We start from the raw sequence: 20,347 nt of genomic DNA, 5'->3' as shown, positions 1-20,347 counted from the left end.
ACGTATCCCGCGCTCAGTGCCAGTGCGATCAATCTCCGCAGATGGTAATCATCGTTTATTTCCTCTCGAACATTCTTAATTCTGAAGACCTTCAGGCCTGGGCAATTTCATTCGAGTTTTATACCCGTCGTTGAATTAATTCGATGGATAAATTTGCAGTATTTCACAGTTTTAACAACGGACAACGTTTTCATGGAACCAAATCGTTTTCTGTAAGTTATTATAAACGCCCTTCTTTGAATCACTCCCTTCCGCTATCGCAAATTAATCCGATGAAAACGTTACAGAATAGTAAGGAGTATTCACACTTTCACGAGTGAATTTTTGCGCCGAAAATTCGAGGAAAAATAATTATTTTAAAGCGTATCTGAGGAGGGTAAATGTTTTTGAGTGAAAAATAAGCGTAAGAGTCTTATCATATACGCTAGATTATATCGACTCATTACATAGAAATGTCATATAAAACTCGCGTACCTCGTCTAATTCTTACATACACTATGCATTTAATGCTCTGATTTATCATTTGGATATGTTGCTAATGTTAATTATATCGATGCCAAGTATGCGAAAAGTGTTATTTGCAATTTAGATTTTTGACCTGTGTTTGGTTAGGAGAAAGGGCGAAGTTGTAGAAACGCATTCGATTCAAATTATAAATTTCTTAATGTTAGCTGAAGAGAACTATGACAATCACATTCACGTATATTGATGCATGCGGTGTGGTACATTTAATTTGTAAAGAGTGGTCTAATGATCAAGATAGGGTATTTGGATGCATTTAGGTGCCAAAATGACCACTTAAATGGCACAAACGCTCTATGCTCCGCCTAATATGACTAAATGATCTATTTCCTTACATTACTCTTGAACATCAAGCAAAATCCCCTCATTTCGTCCTACGTGTCTTTTCTTTCATGCATAGTTATATATCTACATAATGAGTCAGAAATAATCTCGTCTTCGCCGTGCATATATAAAAGCTCTCTTTGCTCCCCAAAGAGCTCCATCCTATTGTCTGAAATGAACCCATCACACTAAATTTCTTCCCAAGCATCTAATGGCAAATCATCCTTGTATCAGTTAATCTTCCATGAATCGTATCTAATTTAAACCCTTAGCAAAATTCTCTGGTTCGTTTCAATACTTAATTTCCTCTTAGATATCCCTAATGTGTCTTAACCATGGCAAAGTATGACCTCTCCTTTTCTTTTTTGCAAGGTATACCTGCAAGGATTTAACATTCTACCATTACATGTCCGCAGAGGGATATACAATGATATTTCTTCATTCTAAGCGGGTCCGCGGGTGGGGGTGGCGAGGGTGTGGTTAGCAACGGAAGCCTTTTCCTAGGTGATGGGAGAGAGCGAGAGAAGAGTGAGGATATATGTGTTTTCCCGTCCTTGGGCGAATGGGAAGAGGAGTTATAACTGTGGGGAGGCCTTCCCTTGGAGCCTTCGCAGCGGCCGAGACGCCTTGAATGCCAATGTCGGGAGGGTGACTTGGAGGGAGAGAGACCGAGAGGTAGTTGCACCCCGCTGAAAACCCTCCCTTACCGCCGCTCTAGGCCGAGGGGCAAACCGATGAGGCTGGGCAAACTAATCTTTTAAGTAGAGAATAAAAATCCATTTAATTTTTTACCCAGTTCAAGATTTTCAGTGGTGTACATTTTTATAACAAATAAAAAGTGGAATGCCCCAGTTTACGTTGTAGTGAAATCAAATGAACAGTTGAAATACTCTCTGATATTCTTGCTTATTGGTAGATTAAATGAAATAATTTTTTAATATCTAAAAACTATTCTCCTCAAAAAATAAATTATAAAATATTTAAAAAATATTTAATCTTTTGTTCGTATATTTATAAGGTTTATAATAAGAATGATTTATTTGTGGTATATTTAAGAATGAATCATTTACTATGAACAAATGAGCTCAGCATATTGCAGCGGGCGATCGTTAGTTCCTCTCTCTACCTCGAAGTCATCTACCATCCCTCGAAATCACAACATGAGTACCAGTACATGGGGTAAACTTCGTATCTTGAAAATTTGAGAATAGTGTATTCTCTCCATTATTGAGTTTTTGCATACTTTTTTGTGCCATTGTACCAATTCAGCTGCACCGATACTAAAGCCTCGCATCAATGTGGGGACTAAAAATTATTAAAATATGAAAAAAATGACCTTACGAGTGGATCAAAACTTCTTTCTAATAATTTATTAGCCACTAGTTTCATTGCTCAGTGTTGGATATAGCATGATTTCCCTATGGTACTTACTCTTAAAGCAGTAGGGTTCAAATTTAATTTATCTTTTTTGAATTAGTTTGCTTTAAAATCGCCAAAAACTTGAAACAAAACGATTTTAATTGGAAAACCACTTCATTTAATGTCTCACAAATAGTGTTTCCTAAATAAGCGTGTTGTGTTTTTGTGCTAATTTATAAAAATTTGTTGGTGAGTACGCTGAAGGAAAATCGAAAGGTGGGTTTTTGTGAACCACCTTACCCTACGCTTCCTACTCCAATACCTCTCCTACGGGGGTCCTCGCCCTCCCTCTCTCATCCATCCGTTATAGAGTTCCCGAAATACGCGCTCACCTCTTCTCCCACGTCCGACCCCCTCCCGCGACACCCCCTCCCCCACATCCTCCGGCAGACCCCCTTTCCCCACTGCCTCTCTGCCTCGTCAAAGCATCTCCTCCCAACCCCTCCATCTTTTCAAATCTTTTTCGTACCCCGGCTCTCTCTCTTTCTCCCATTCTCTCTTCCCTTCCCCTCCTCTGTTCTTTTCTCGTCTCCTCTTTTCCTTCACCGTCCGGGGGGAGCTTCGGGTCACGTGGTGCCCGTGGCGTGATGGCCTCCCTCTGTCATCCCCCCTCGCCTCTCTTCTCTATCTCTGCCACTCCTCCCCCGTCCCCCAAGACGGAGGAGGGTAAAAGAGCCCGTAGCGCGATTAATCCGATGGGGATCGGGGGACATAGCGGGGACATATACTCCTTGCCATTACCAGATTTTAACATGGCCATGCAATCCATCCAAAGAGCTTTTTAATTATAGTAAGTAATGATTTATTAAATGCCTAGGGTACGAAAACCCCTGAGCGTTAGTGATACCAAATGTGATATGCGTTCAGAAAGTTGAAATGATCACTCCATTGATGCATCATGTTTTATACAATGTGAATACTATCGCAAACAGAGAGAGAACATTGAGAAAAGATTATATAGATGAGAACTGAAGTGAAAGGGTGACATATTTATAGTGTTATCGAAAGCATTACTTGTGATATTTTTGAGCAAGCAATTGTATAGTACGCACTTAAAATTTTGCGAATTAATCATCGGTACACGACTATCCAGGCAGAAAGTTAAAGACTATGGTCGAGCTTATCACGAACGATATTGTAAATGTTTTTCTTGCCGTACCTCATTAAAAAAGAGCATCACTGTACTCACTTGGTAATGCCATGGATTTGTTTACTTCAAGGATTAAGTTTCAGTTAGTTCTTAGGTTGAAACAATGTTGGTTTCATGTAATAAGAATGAATCATGGCAACTCACGTCTTCCTTTCTCGCGGAAATGAGGATTTGAGATCAGGATGGATGAGAGAACGCGGAATCCGCCTGTGATTAGTCGGTGGTTGATGCTGTGGTTGAGATTCAGTCGCGTGTCTCCGTGCCTCATCCTTCCATTGTGAGGTGTTGCTTAATGAACGTTTTTCGATGCGTAGGCGGTAAGCATTATTCTCAAATGGATATTTTGTTCAGTTCTAAAGCCAAAGGAAAGCACCCTGATTTTTATTTGAGTCCATATTATCTTAGGTATATTGTCACAGATGGAGAACGACAGAAAAGAAAGAAATTTTTGCGTCATATTTATTTGCGATAGACTAGGCTTGTGAAAATGTTTTTGATGAATTTACTCAATCTAAAGTACCTAACCGTTTGGATCTAAAAAGTCGCTGTTTTCAGAGCTTCAAAAGGTTTTCCTAGCAAAAAAAAAACAATTTTAAGCATGCTCTTAAAATAATTATCGTCGTAAAAACTAGCCGTGACAAGTACATTGTTATATTTTTGACCAGTGTGATCATAAAATGGTCACTGTTCTGCTAAAGAAGGCCCAAGAGAAGGCTGAAAATTCGAACATTCTTAAATGTGAGTGTCCTTTTATGTGTTTTGTATTTATATTTTGGTAGTAGTAGTAGTTTTTAAGGGGAGGCGACCGACAGCTAAGGTCATTTGCGCCATAGGGGATGGACAGGAAAGGATGAAGGGTGGAGAGAAACCCGGCGTCGGCATTAGCCTGCTCTTTACGAAAGGCGCCAAGGGGTCCGCAGTTTAACGTCCCATCCGACGGACGGCGTACTCACTCAAAGTGCCCTCCACAAAGCACCTCAAGTAGGGATCGAGATACCTCTGAAAAATATTCAACACCGCCGGGATTTGAACCCGCGCCCTCAGGGTGGGAAGCCAGTACGTTAGCCCCCGCACCATCTCGATTTTTGGTATTCCATTGTGCCGTCCAAGTGTGATAAATATATATGTATATATATATATATATATATATATTTATTTATTTATATATTTTCCGGCTTTTGAAATGTGGGTGTGGAGAAGAATGGAGAAGGTGAAATGGACAGAGAAGAAAACAAATGAGGAAGTACTTGGTATGGTGGGCGAAGAGAGGGGTTTGTTGGGAGCAATCCTATGGAGGCAGGAAAAGTGGCTGAAGGGGGTATTGACCGGCAGTGGGATGTTGAAGACTGTGATAGAGGGGAGAATGTTAGGCAAACGAGGAAAGGGGAGGAACAGGATAGGGATGTTGGACGGGATGAAAGGAGGAAGAAAGTACTCAGAGATGAAGAGGGACTTGATTTTGAGTAGGATGATGGATTTTGTGTTTTGTTAGGAGTAATAAAATGTTGGTTTGGTAGTTGTGTTCATCCAAAAACCTACCTTAACCGGTAGATTACCTTAAAAATATTTTCCATTATATGTTATGCTTCGAATTGAAAATGGAAGAATTTTGGCGACAAAAAAATCATGTTTTACTGAAGATTGCTTCCGTATTTCTCAAAAGCTGTCGATGAGAACAAAGTATATGTGATAGTCCATTGTGTCGGACGTTATCTCGTTGACTAAAAGCTTAGAATTCTGCTATGCTGTTACTTAACGAGATAGTCTTTGACGAAATTGACTATAACATATGCTTTTTCTCATCGACAGCTTTTTTAGGAATACGATGGCAATCTTTAGTAATACATGATTTTGTACTCCTTTGTCTTATTTCACCGATAACGAATTCAATGCGATTTCTCACCTTTTTTTAGTTTCGCATCGGCATCGCTACTGATGGAAAGATTCTATGAATCCTTCTCCAGTTCGGTGTGCTCGATGAAGCACGTAGTCTCACCATGAGAAATGCTAACTGAAAGTTGAGGTGTGGCCTAGATTTTGTGCCTAACTCGTAAATCTTAAATGGCATGTGATTGAACTCGATACAGATTACTCAATACGCAAGTCATGGTGTGCTAAATAAATGTGTCTACTACAAAAATCTCTACTAAAAGTGCCTTCAAAACTTCCGCGGAATTCCTTGGAACGTGTCCAATTTTTCGTGGAAATAGATTGAAATTGTGACACACTGAGACATTGAGACGGTGAAAAATATGGTATTCCGTGGAATACGATCTCTTATCTGGTGGAATTTCCAGTTGGGCGCTTTTTCATCCGTCTCTTTCCTTCATTTCAATTACGTTTGCACGGTGAGAAAATCATTTTGTTTCAAACGAAATGGGAGACGTTACAGTCCAGTGGGTAAAGCACTGAGATACTGACCGTAGGATTCCGACTTCGATTCTGGTTGACACCTCTGGGCACACTCGGCTTCACCCAATCAGTGTGATCTTGCTTTCATCTAGATTTCATAGGTAAGGATAGAGATATGGAAAATCCACATCTCTATCCTTTCCTATGAACAACTCCGGGTCGATAACTGAGGTTGGTTATTTTTTTTCTTAAGAAATATGGATGAAATACGTACGGATTTGTTTGCAGAAGTTGCATCCAAAATTTTCCCCTGGATAATGGACGTGAGTGGAACCGTTACTTCGCATTATCTCGCATATTTTTTTTTGCTTAGTAACCTGCAAGCCACCACTAGGGTGAGTGGCAGGGGGTGATTTCACTCGGTGATCTCTCGCCTGAAATAGTTGTGAATGATCTTTCATCCTCCCCTTAAGGGTACCGGTGACCTGTCACGGTGTCGGCCATTGCTCTAGGGACTCAAGGAGCCCTCGTATCCCTAAGGAACTTAGTATGATTGGAAGGGCACGGTCTCCCAAGAATAGTTAGTCCTCGCGCATTAAATGTCTTCCATTTTCTCCCGCTATTAACTTCTGTTCCCGCTAAGTGCATCTATTTTTACGCCTTACGGCGTTGAGGTACGCACGCGAAATTTCCACGGATCCCCCGGTAGGATTTATGGCCTTAACGAACGCGCCTTCCAACCCCCACCTATTCTTTTCCAACAAGTTTTCTGAGAATCTCGTGAGGGCTGTCGCCCTCATAAAAGGGTCTCCAAGTGTCCGCGGCTTAAAAGATTTCTCTCAGTTGATTTTTTTGTGTTTACCATTTACGCGGAAAATCCCAATAGTGAAAACTCATCCGAGAGTGTCGTAAGTGTTGAAGGTATTAAGGAACGGATGTAAATTATGTTTATTACCCATCACATCAATTTCCCTTTCTTCCTCCCCCAATGCTCTCTTCGTAGAAATCGTCCACCGGATCCGCATTCATTTTTCGGTGTAGAAATCCGGTGAAAATTATGACATACCAAAATCAAAATGAAAAGCAAGGGAAATGTCACCACAGCTATTCACACAAAATGGAATGAGGAACGATCACGATTAACTAAGCCCGTCACAGCGTAAAGTTCACACAATCAGAATGAGACCCCATAACGGAAATTTCACTGGCTTTTCTGGGGAATTCCATTATAAGCCGTCGAATATTCCGTTGATTTCCGACGATGAATGCGGCCGCGTCCATGCGGATGTTCGTAGAAGTCTCAGTAATGGCGGCCATTGTCTTTTTTTTCTGCCTCCTACGGCATCCCAGTAATTACAGGTGGACGGATTTTTTGAGGCGAGTGTTTTCGGAAGTCATCACCCGAGCTCGGGAGCCTCTGACTGGCTTGTTTAGAAAATGCCGTTCCTGAAACACGCCATCTAGTTAATCTGGAATGCTATAACAGTCGCAATAGTTGCCATGGAGACAACGGGGAGAAACTGTAACCAAATCAATATAGGCATTTGTTAATGGGAATGAATTTCCTCAAACACGCCATCTTGTTCATGCCTGAACGTTAATGATGTTTTGTCTTGAACTGATTCTATTAATTACTAGTGGAACTATCTAGATTCAGAAATACAATTGGCTAATACTTCGTGTAAGTGAGTAGAAACTTTCCTTCCTAAACCAATTACGCTACTCACAACACCTGTAAATGGAATGCATAAGTCTGTTAAAAAGTTTAGTACACGTGCTAACATAATTCGCCAAGAAGTGAGATCATCAGTAGTGTCACCAGACTGATTGAAACTATAAACCCTTCAAAATTCGCAGAAGGTGGAGAAATATCATTGGTCATTCCGGATTGGGGCAGTATTTTCTATTACGGTAGGAGTATATAGTTGGAATGTGCCATTCCATTCCATTTTTTGGTGAGGGGTCGAGGTAGAGTCTAGAAGGAATCTTATGTAACTAAGACATATTAATGCATTATTTCAGCCATTATTTATGAAGGAAGAATTCCGATTATCCTTGAGCACCCCAGAACACCTTTTGCAAATACTCAACAATAAAACCCTTCCTTCATAATATTGAAGCACTTATCAAATCGGTTTAAAAAAATTCTGACAAGAAAATGAGAAGAAATGTTCGTTTCATCTCGCTGGATTCGTTTCAATACTTCTAAAACTAAAAAAGAACAGCTTGTCTTGTATAGTTGTATACTTTTTTCGATGTAAACATCCAGTTGAACTGATAGGTAGATAATAGTTGTGACAAAGACTTTCTTCAATTGTGTCCAAGTAAATGTTTTCATTTTCGGTGTATTTTCGATAAGTCAATAGTGACAATTGCTTATTGAATGAGGAGACTGTGGAAGTGACAAAAGACTCGTGATAAAGAAGTTAATGTAATGCTGCTACGAAGTGAAGAGTTAGTTTTTTTGTTTCGCACGTAATTTGGACCGGAGGGGCACGATTAATAGACACTCCCTTAACCTACATCGATGATGAATATCCTCACCCGACTCTCCAAACAGCATTATCCATTGGCCGAGGCCTCGTTTGGCGGAAGTTCCGTGCTGTATTCCCCATCAGAGTTGATTGATAGTCGATGAACCACCGACCGCCTCGGCCGATGAAGAAACAGATAGCTATTCGGAACACAAAAGCCGTGTTGTGACCGTGTGTTCAGGCACCACGAATTGAATCCTCCAGGCATTAAATCAACATCTACTCAACACCCCGCAGGGGCGTGGGGTGTTAGAGCACCAGCAACTAATGCAGAAATACTAGTTCATACGTGCATTTGAACATATATTTTCTCACTTACACAAGGGCGTATATGCACATTTCTGAGACATGCGGTAATTGACTAAATGATTGGTTGTTTATATTTAGGTTAGTATATTCGGGTGCTTCGTTTGGAATTTGTTTTGATTGCATATCGTGCTAGGGAAGAAAGAATACTCGATTCTGTCTGTGACGGTGTTTATCTCTCTAGGTTGATATGTTATTCTCTCATTTATATCTCTCGTGGTTGAATCTACCAATATATATTATTTCATGCCATAATAATATTTTATAAATTTCGACTAAAGTAATGAGTAGATGTTCAAGATGCAATTCATGCTTGGAGTGTTCAACTAGTATAATATATAAACGCTTCACTATTTGACACCCACACGGGGCTCTTTATGATTCAGTTCGATAGGCTTAAGAGGGCTTCTTCTTTTGTATGAGAGTTGGCAACACCGTTCAGTACCGGCCTCCCGTCATCCATGGCAAACGCTGATGCATGCATAATGCATCATTATCCGTCACTCTTTCGTTCCCTCTCGTTGTCCACCGCCAAGTTAGTCAGTTTTTCAGTAAATATCACTTGGGAATATTCGCGACGAGAAGCATTACACCTAGGTTGGATTATTCGCCCATGTATAAATTTTAATGTATAAATTAGGAATTCGCGTGTGTGTAGTTTTTTTTCAAAGAAGCGCCATCGGATGAATTAGCATAAGTCGTATTTTTAATGTTTAATGGGGATAAATTTTCCGATTGATCGATTGAGTGTAATTTCCAAAATGGACGGTTTTTCCTAATTTCTCGTCCCATCATCGATGCCGGCCACTTTTTCGTAACCATCCGCGAAGTATTGTTCATCCTGAATCCTTTCGTCACACGGAATTCCCTAGGATAAATTTGTCTCTTGATGAATGTCGTATGCATATTAAAGCTAGATATCGTAGATCACATCCGCATCTCCGATTTCGCAAGCCCGATGTTTTTCATTCACTCGATTATGGTATCAGAAATCCTGCGTGCTTTTCATGGTCATCGAATAGAATCAGTTCCCATCCCTTCAATTTATAATTTCGTGATGGTTTTAGTCCTCTCCTAGGCCGAATGATATCCTTGCGCGTCTAATCGCATCGCGCCGTAACAAGAGTGGATTAGTACATACTTCATGCAGTCATCTTCCATTGCGCATGTATTCGAAAAATACGTCGATATGTCATCCACGTCTTCATTTCTTGAGCTATATTTAGCCTTATGTGCCACCTTCACTTAATTTTATCACGTAGACCGAGTAGATAAGAGTTATCGGCAGAATTTGGAAGGTGATCAGGTAACTCGGAGCAAGACTGCTTACAATGTGATAACATTTCGTGTAGCTCGGTCGGAATAATCTTTTTATAGGTGAGGATAGAGTTCATCCGGTAACCCTAAACCTTAGGTGGTACACGAATATTCAAAAGTGATAAGCCAAAAAACAGAGAGAGCATATATTTACTCGTACACACGGATTAGAGAGAAGAGGTAGATACTCACTCGAGGACGACTTGATAGCTTAATGGTCGCAGCATTGGCCCGGTAATTCAAAAGTCCGTGGTTCGAGTTCCGGCCTCGGAAACCTTTTTCTGCTTGAATCTGCACCCTTTCACCTTCCCTATTTCATTACCTATCTCATGTGGGACCTCGATGATATGTCTTCTGATCTCGTATCGTTCTTGGAAAAAGTGGCATTTGAAACCTGGCAGTTGTATGCAACTGTATCTCACTAATCTTATATTCATGATCTTTCTTATCGCAGAAGATTGTATTTAATAATACTTTTTGGACGTCTTGTCAAAATAAATCTGTTTCCAATATTTTTGAGAGATTTAGTAAGTAAAGACTATAATAAGTTAATCGTAGCATTGCTTATCGAATCTAGCTCATTGCACCCGCTATAATTTGGATTTCAAACCGACCTCAATAGAATCCCATTTACTAGCATCATAATCAAAATCAGACCGGATCAGGGCATAGTATCAATATTTACCTTCTCGTCACATTTCATGCGCGCTCTTTAAGCGAATCATACTTATCTGCGACCGTGTCCGCACATTCCCCGGACATATTTATCCCGAGATCGGTCATGAGTAAGATTTGGGACATTACAGATGATGTTATGTGGTTGCGTGAATTTGAACCTGAGGCACTCTTTTGAGAAACCGAGCGCTCTGCTGTGTCAAAACAGGCTTAGATACATTCAAATGAGTGGAATCGATGAATGTACGGTGCCTTAGGGACCTGTATAATGGTGGTTGGTTTTGTAGGTATTCAGATTCTTTAAGCATGGGAATCTTTAAAATTCATCTGGAACTGTCTTCAATTCAACGGACCGTTAAACCTTGTTCATTAATGATTTAATTAAGCTGAGTTCTCATTACATTAAAAGGGTAATTTCCTTGATGTTTTAATCGAAATAAGCCGTGTAATTTACGAAAAATCATTTTTCTTTTCTCCATTTGATTTCCACGGGCAATCCTCTTTTAAGTGCCTTTTCGCACCCCCGGTTTATGGTAAATGGGTTGAGGGTAAGTGGTGGGCGTAAGGCTGCCCACTTTGGTTATTCAGGGAGGGGAGCCATTTTACGATCCTGAGAATCAAAGAAACGCTCACTAAATGAAAAACAAATCGGAGAACATTGAATTAGTTATTTGCATCTAATTAAATGTCGGAACTTTTTATTTTTTTGTTCGTTATAAAAATCTTCGAGCAGCTCTCATTGTGGTTTTTGAAAATTCCCTTATTTCCTCTGTACGCTGGAATCGTTCCCAGCGGCTGTGGAGCAAAGAGAGGAATCCCTTTTAATGAATCCACTAATTGACGTCTCCGTCTTCGCCCTCAAAAAGAACCTTCGGGAACTTTGCCGTCGAGTGTTATACTGAGTATCTTGTCACGGCCGCCAATGTCGCAATACTGCCCTCGCCCTGTATACGAGCTGTTATGCGCTAACACCAGGCAAAGCTTCCGTCTTCTTCCAACGCAAGAGTGTGTTTCTTCATCCATTGGGCGTTTAAAGAAGAGGTAGGAAGCGCCATTGCTTGCAGGAGATGAATTGACGGATATATCCAATGTGCGGCTACCGTTTTGAAGAATATCGGAGTATGATTCACTTCTATTGTTGATTGTGCCAGTTATAAAATAATGGAACTCAGTGTTATTAGCTCTTGGTATTATTCGCGTTGCCCAACAATTTAATATGCTCCAGTGCCGGTGACGACAATATGAAGTCCCAAACCTGTATGCTTGGATCTCAAATAAAACTACTTGAATTGTGGCAATTTAATTGTACATATATGTCGTGGAAGTATTACGGTCATCGTGTTTACGGAGACTTCCTCTCATTTTCCAGACTTCGACGAGCGTGCTGCAAAAAGTTGGACGGTCGTCCAGTTGAGTTGTTCACCATTCATTAATGTTCGTTTACCGGCATACGAAAGAAAATTGAAATCATAAGCCGAGAGTGATGGGTGTCGGCCGGTGAATGTCTGGCCTCAAGGAGGTTAGTACAAACGGTAGTTTTTTGTGGCCTATGACTTCGAAACGTGGGTGCTCTAATTTCAAGAAATATCGCGAGTGTTTACTCAAGTGGTTCCTGTACGACGGTGCGGCGGTCCAAACTCGAGTTCCCTGCGCTTTTTTCCACTCCTTTCAGCCGTTCGTGGGGTGTGTGGGAATTTTCAGACTTAAAGTTCCCATATTCTTAATGGACGTACTAAATGATTGCTGCGACCGACAAAATAATCCCTGAATTACAATAATTTTAACCCTTCATAGAGTGTGACATCATGGGTGTAGCAAGAGGGGAGCATCTCTCTTTCTCCCCCTTGAGAAAATAACCGAAATTTTTTTCCCCCACCACCCAAAAGGCTCTGCTCACATCTCTTACTCAGCCATGCACTACTTGTACCGTAGAGCGGTTCTTGCGTAGAGTAAAGACCAGGATTAGGTCGACGATGAAAAAGGATCGTCTCAGTGGGCTGTACATACTGAGTGTGCACAGCAGAAAGACTGAAAAATGGTAGGAATTTTATAAGGATGAGTATAATGAATTGAATATTTCCAGCAAGTCCAAGAAAACTTATTCAGTTAAGTTTTTTATAACATGATGTTCTTGGTGATTTTGCATCCAAAATACTTATTTTGATACACATTTTTCAAGAATGAGATGGAAAACGCACGTTCTTCGTAAATTTCGAATATACTACCTTGATCAAAAATTTCCCGGAATTTATTCAGAAAATTAAAAATACAAGTTTATTCATCTAAATCTATATTGTCCCCTTCAAAGTAATCCCCATCGACTGCAACACACTTATGCCAGCGCTTGATCCAATCCTCGAAACATTTTTTATATTCGGTTTTCGGTATGTCCATCAGTGCTTCCTGCGATTTTTCCATTACTTCCTCTCGGCTGCTAAAACGCGTTCCCCGTAATGGTTTTTTAACTCGATTGAACAGAAAGAAGTCACAGGGAGCCAAATCAGGTGAATTCGGTGGCTGTTGGATGGTATTTGTTGCATTTTTCGTCAAAAAATTACGAATAATGATAGCACTGTGCGACGGTGCGTTATCATGGTGCAAAATCCACGAGTTTTCTGCCCACATTTCTGGTCTCTTTCGGCGAATTGCTTCACGCAAACGTCTCATAACGCCCAAATAATACTCTTTGTTTACTGTCTGGCCTTCTGGCAAAAATTCATGATGCACTACACCGTTGTAATCCATGAAAACCGTCAGCATTGCCTTCTTTTTTGACTGAAAACGACGTGGTTTTTTTGGTCTCGGCTCATTTGGTGAACGCCATTCACTTGCCTGATGTCTGGATTGCGTGTCGTACTCATAAACCCACGTCTCGTCTCCAGTAATGATCCTTTTGATGAATGTGGGATCGGATTCAGCCTCGCAAATCATGTCTTTTGCGACGTCAACACGGTCTCTTTTTTGCATGAAATTGAGGTCTTTTGGCATGCTACACGACGGAAACCCAAATCATTAACCACAATGTCTTGGGCGGATCCATAGGCAATGTTCAAGTCCTCCGCTATTTCTCTGATGGTTAATTTGCGGTTATTGACCAACATTTCTTTTACTTTATCAATTTTTTCACCGACTTTCGATGTCGATGGTCTGCCACTGCGTTCATCATCTTCGATTGACTCACGACCACTTCTGAACCGCTCGTGCCACTGGTAAACGACCGTTTTTTTTAGAGAATCGTTGCCGAAACACTTTTCCAACATTTCCAACGTCCGTGCGCCACTAAATCCGTTTTTTACGCAAAATTTAATACAAGTTCGTTGTTGCAAATTTAAATCCATTTCTGAAATTGTAAAAAATCGCCAACACACACAGAGATAGATGTACTCTTGGCTACGTAACTTTTGCAAATGTCAAGTTATGACACTAAGATTTAAAGGGAATATCAACAACAGATGTACCAATTTAACAAAAAAAAACAGAACTCAAATCGGAACGATGGGAGCACCACACGGTGGTTATTCCGGGAACTTTTTGATCAAGGTAGTATACGCGTTAACTCAGTGAAAGATACTCATTTATATTATTTTTTATTTAACTTCGTAGTTTTCAAATGACAGGGATTAGACAGAAATTTATTGGCTCCTGGGGTCAAAATTTGGGTCAAAGTAGTTCAAAACAACTGTCCGTGGGACATTTCATTCCGAATCTGCTGGATAGAATGATGACAGGTGGGTGTCCTAGTCCCCTAAACATTAATCTTGGATTCTCCCATGCTGTGACAGGTATACTAAGTGTTGAAATCGTTTTCTGGCGATAAAAGTGCAACTCCCCTCTCGCCCCGTCCCACACCGCACGCGTAGGCCTCGCTCCATGCCGCTTTGCCCTCCTCTCTTCCCCTCTTTTTCCCCCGGGAGCGACCCGTTGAAAAGTGGCCGTTGGTATGAAAGCCGCGGTCACTCGTCGGTGAGCGCTCGGAGGAAGCACTTGTGGAGAGCAGCGAGAGTGGAGCAGCGTGGCATTCGTTCCTTCTAAGTGTTTGTGCGTCTCTGGGCTGTGCTGTGGTGTGCTCATATATTATTGTGTGCCTGGCGTATCAGCGAGGGAGATAGGAGTGTGCAAATCTACATCGCATCTGGAGGTGCGTTATCTTACACTTTTGCCTATGTTGTGAACTGACTGATCGGGCAGGTTACTCACGAGATTGAGGCCACTTTTGCAAATCCTCCGTCGACGTTCGAAAAATTATAGCGAAAATGACCGTCGTCGATTCCATTAAAATTCAAACAAACGCTAGTGGCGGTCGCCATCGGTATAGCTCTGGGTGAACACCAGTACTTGAGCACTGAATTGTAACTTGGTGAAAGCCTCTGCTTAGTACCGTGTACTTTCCGGTTGATCCCAAGGTCTCAGGTTCAAATTTCTTATCGGGAATTGGCGGGGTGCTTCATACAATGTTTTTAAATCTGTGCATCAATATTTCAATACTAAGATTGGTTTCCTGAAGCCTTCCATTCATCTTTATTCGGTGATCATTTTCTCAACCCCTGATAGCTTTTCTGCTTTACGCCCTGCTTAATTTGTCCGACGTAGGCTCTTGGTCCTCCTCTTGGGATTTTCCCTTCTATTACGCTTTCGACCGATCCGTTGTGTCTCAAAGTGTACTTAATCTACCTAGATCTCCTTTGCCGTAGATTTTTTCACATGATCCTATCCTCTTCTCATCTTCTATATGCTTCCTCTCTCCTCACTTGGTCCTTCTAATCTCAGCATTCACTTACAGAACCATGTTTTAAAGGCTTCTATTCTTCGCTAGTCCACTTTTTCAATAGTTCTCTGATCCTTAGAGAACTATGCTCTATACGAATTTTTTGATAAAGTAGTTACTTCTTCATGAACGCCTTCGCTTGATGTCGGTCGAACTTCTATCCTCCCAATTTATATTGCTGTTCAGGTAGATGAAGGATTCCAATTGCTCTAGTTTAATTCCTCGATCATACGGTGCGATATTATTTTATTCAGATTGCCTAACGAACCCAGTCGGCGATGACAGGACACGCGGCTAGAGCGTCTTCCTCATCCCTTCCCCACCCTTAGAACTTAAGTCGCCTGTGGTTTTCTCCTGCATTGCATTCCCCCATGACTGGTTTTTTCCCTTCATATAGAAGTCACGTAGGCACCTACTCGGTCTTAGTGGTGGCAGTTCTGTTATTTGGCGTGCATACTGAGGTTAGTCGGTTGTAAATTACAGGTTTCGCGTTGTGGGCGATGTTCCCTATCTTTCGTCCATAGTTTGATTTATTTATGTAACCTGCAACCCAACGCTAGGGTGTATGGCAGGGGGGAAACGAGCGGGTAGTTCGATGAAATGAGCCCAAGGTACTACGATTACTCAAGTTTTGATGAGGCATCGAGATGAGAGGTCATTTTGATAACATTTTCAAAATTTGTATTCTGTGCTCCATTAATTTGTGATAAAACAGGGTCTCGTCTTATTAGTTTTCAGAGAAATTGGCGTCGAAAAAATTTTATAAATGGTCTAACGGCAATGGAAGATTATCAGTGGAATAATTATGGATCAATGGCTCAGAAATACGTGTCGTCCTCACTAAAAACTCATATGTTATGCTCAATTATGTTATTATGTGAAATTGTTCACAGCATATATCCGCCTTCCATGGAATTGCATTAATTGATTTGTGGGAAAAAAACAACCGGAATCGCGTAGTTTCAAAAGTTGGTTCCTCAGAACTAGTCCGAAATAAGCCTTAGATAACGTTTCAAGAAATAATAAGAACTTAAATATTGCTAATTCACTCATACGTGCTTGCGAAATGCATTAATTTCATCATTAGTCATGAAAACAGGAACTAAAGTGACGTATTTACTCGTGCAGTCATGATCCAACCTTCTTAATGAATGGATCCGCGACTTTCGGAACAGTGTTGCTCTCCTGGCGGCAGTGAGACTCATTCCTCGTCACCGCTAGCATTCGTCCTGAGCAGTCGCCCAGAGACCACCACCGGAGCAGTTTTCGTCAGAAGAGATCGCCCCCCCTCCCTCCCTCGTTGTCGCCTGGTTTGCACCTGCTTGCTCGGGCCTAGCGTGTGCTCCCTTCTTTTTCCTTTCCTTTTGCCCCAACCGCTTGTCTGTCTGTAGACCGGGATCAGCCCGCCATTCCCCACTCCTCCCCTCTCGTCTCTCTCGCCTGCAGTCCGTGCGGGCGGAGGGACGATGATTGGGACGTTCCGGGGTGCGCCCGTCGGCGGCATGGTAACAGCGGAAAAAGCGTATGATTTGCGATGTAGATGCACCTGGTTATTTTGCTATGTTTTATTGTTCCAACCACGCCGCGATTGATTGGATGCAGATTCGTGCAAAGCTAGATAATTACCATTGTGTTGCATGTGCGACAATGCAAGCGGTAATGACTCGCGGGCTCATATTTCAAAATCAGTGTGGCTCATCTTATAGACATGAATTTGAGGGTTAATTTATTTTTGAATGGGATATTTTATGTGCCCATTTATTACATTATACATTTATGTAGACTAATAAATAAAAAGGTTACTTTGTCAAGAACGCTATCTGTATAATAATGAGGATTGCATAAATAAAGGTATTGTTCGTTGACTCATAATGGTAAACGAATCGCAATCTATTGCATATAATCAACATATTTTGTGGCTTTATGGTTAAATGTCTCTTGAAATTTGCACAATTGATGCTTTAGCCTACGGACCCTTATGAAGATAACAATATGCTCTTAACATTCATGACGCTTGAGTATTTAACCAAAATGAAGGTAATTAGTGTGAAAAATTTTATCAACGCCTGTTTAAGGTGATAGAATAAAAATGATCAAATGTTGGGCAAACACAGTCATCTTAAAACAGGATGACGTGAGCCTTGTTAAAATACTGATTGGCGCAAGAATGTACCCTGAAGTAAAATACCCATTTACCTCCTGCGGCAGCATTCGCGTTTGACGATATCTTGTCTAAATTAAGCGTCGACTAAAGCATAGAGGAGCTAACGAAAAATGCATCTGATCGAAGATAGTTCATTCCAACAAGTTTACTTTTAATAGCTCAAATAGTTTCACTATCCGACGTTTATACGTGTTTCGTCCATGAGTTAGCATATTGGGTATCCGTCACCATCGACAGTGATCGACAACCCTTGGATTGATGCCACTCTGTTCTCCTCCGCATATGCCCACAATTCTTTGCTTCCACCCTCAACCATTTCGTTTCATTCATCTCATACATTTCCTTATTGTTTCTTTGCCACTGAAAAAATACTTATAATACTAAAAAATATAATGTTCTTTAAATGTCCATATTTTGTCATGCTTTCAGCCAGCCGCCACGTTACAAAATATATGTAATAATAAGTTTTCTATTTTTCAAGTATTTTTGATTTTTCGCACATTTTTTCCTTTCTCTCCAAAATGCTCATATCTTCGAGGAAAATTAGTCTAACGGTCATTTAACTCCGCGTACAATTCTTCTACTTTCATTCACCATGCAATTTTCTTTTCTCTGCTTATTACAACCATTATTTCCACCCATATACACCCATTATACAACCATATTATTTCCATTGAGTTCTAAATTATCCGCATGCATTGAATGCTAGGTGGAATTTTTCAAACGTATAAAACAAGCACTTTTTGGTACGAGATCATTTTTCTCCTAGCGCGAAGCCGTCATTATTTACATGTGCTATCTTTCTAAGTTTGAGTTTCGAAATGATAAAACTTTTCACCTTCTATCTTTTATTTACCCGAATTCGTGTTTGTATTGCCATCTCTTCAACCATAAACTAGTACCTTGTCGTTTTCCTTATATTTAATCTGTAACCTTTTGTTAGGTTCCCCGTTCTATCTATCCTATGTTATGTGCCGATGCCTAGATCATTCCTCTTAACTTGGGCTTTTAGGAAAGAGAGTAGTCGCAGAGTTAAGAGGAAAATGGAAAAAGTGAGTTGACTAAGAGAAGAGGGCAAATGAAGGAGACATAAAGTAGGCCAAGAGGAGGGGAAAGGATGCGTGTATCATTTCTCCATAGTCCTTATGGATGGATGTGCTTTATTTCACAGGGACCGTCTAAGACCGGGTCTAAGGCAATAGGCCTTAATCTTATGAGGAGCACCTTTTGTAACAAATGTTGAATAATTCTTCTTTCATAGACCGCAAATGAAATCCGGTTCGGGAGTTTCTGGGTGAAAGCATATTTCATTCGGTTCCAGCCCGCCAGCTGCCTTCCCACAAGTCTGGTGAGGGGGCGTAGCTCATAGCCAATCAACAAGCTTTTCCCAGCACGCCATATATTCGTTTACAAGTAGTACGTTTTATGGCCAGCACGCTGATTGGCTGGCAACCACGACTTAGACTAACTGTATAATCGGCGATTTTCAATGTCCTAAATATCCCCTCATTTCGTTCCGTTCAGGACCCCTTGCACAGTCTAAGTCCGCTGTCTCCTCCTGGTGCAGTACTTTCTCGCCCGCGTAGTAACGACTTTGTTATATCCATTCATTTCATTTTAATGTCTTGCTCTTTTCGGTTGTTTTTCATTCTTCCCTCAATCGAATTTAATTATCAATCTGAATGCCTTATTAGGTGCCCTACTAGACTTTTTCTTCCATTTCATGTATTTTTTTTCAGCTGGTACTTTTCCCTCGTTCTCTCCATAACTCCTTCATTGCTTACTTCATCTACATACGTATTCGCTATTCCCTGAGTACTAACAGAAGGTATTTTTAGCTCATGGCGTCAACACCGTATTTCAAAATCTCCAATTTTCTCGCTCTTTTCCGAGGAGTGTCCAGTTTTCTGAACTCCACATAGGTTTTCCACGCCCCACACATGGTTTTTTTATGAAATGTACCTTAATATTTTAATCTTGTGTTCATTTAGTAAACTCTAACATTTGGTAGCTGCACGGTAGGCACCCTAAAAATGATATTTCGCGCTGAGCAAATGGATGAATGGATGGATGCCTTTCAAACGACAAAATTGAGCTCTCTCCACGTCCGAGGGAAGAGTATTGCATAGGAAGAAAGAAAGGGAGAGAGAGAGACGGAGCGAGTTGGTAGCCGACAGCCTGGCTGGGCACTTTAGAGCGGAAACTCCCCACAGCCCCGAGGGGCAACACTCCCTCCCCGACGTCCTGCTTTCCCCTCGGCAGACACTTGCTCCTTCATTCACTCTCTCTCTCCCCCCCTTTTCCTTCTTCCTCCTCCCCATCCGATCCCCTCCGCTGAGCCCTATCACCCTCCCTCCGTGTACCGTTGGCCACCACGAGACGGCAGGTCGCCGTGGTGCCCCCCTTCTTCCCGGGAAGAGAGGTATGCTCACTCCGCGGAAGGCCTCGTTGTCCCCGGTATATTCGGTACCCACTATCACGAATGTCACCGTATTTTCCGGCAATTAAGGCGCAGTTTACTGCCTCGAAGAAGTTCATAAGAGCCCTGTTTCTTTTACGTCTGATGTCACCGTCTTTTTTCTCCGAAATGGACACTAGCACTTAGGTTTCCTAATAATAGAGAGGGAAAGGTCTGATCTCCCATTATCTTTAAGATATTAAGAATTAAATTGTTTTTTAGCTGCGAACAGGGTTTTATCAAATTCCAAGAAACTGCGGGAGATTCCGCAACAGTAACTTTTTACAGAGTCATCCGCTAATATGCATTTCAATGCAACAATTTTAGAGTGTAAGAATCATTCCGGTCTAGGCCAAGGATT

The 20,347-nt window shown here is 41.2% G+C and overlaps 1 protein-coding gene across 2 annotated transcripts in view; it reads left to right on the top strand.

Moving 5' to 3' along the window:
• LOC139692450 (uncharacterized) overlaps nucleotides 1-20,347 on the top strand; it is a 94,673-nt gene that overhangs the window by 47,484 nt on the left and 26,842 nt on the right. Inside the window, exon 1 of one of the 2 annotated variants that reach the window (XM_071590658.1) lies at nucleotides 14,655-14,737. The exons of the other annotated variant lie outside the window; for it this stretch is intronic. The gene's annotated coding sequence lies outside the window, so the exon portion shown is untranslated. Of the gene's footprint in view, nucleotides 1-14,654; nucleotides 14,738-20,347 lie in introns of those variants that run through there. 2 annotated transcript variants of the gene reach the window in all.

Source organism: Hetaerina americana, unplaced genomic scaffold, assembly GCF_022747635.1.
Source record: "Hetaerina americana unplaced genomic scaffold, ioHetAmer1.1.p SCAF_4, whole genome shotgun sequence".
Lineage (NCBI taxonomy): Eukaryota > Metazoa > Arthropoda > Insecta > Odonata > Calopterygidae > Hetaerina > Hetaerina americana.
The sequence above is the reverse complement of the archived record's forward strand: the minus strand, read 5'-3'. Positions and strand labels throughout refer to the sequence as shown.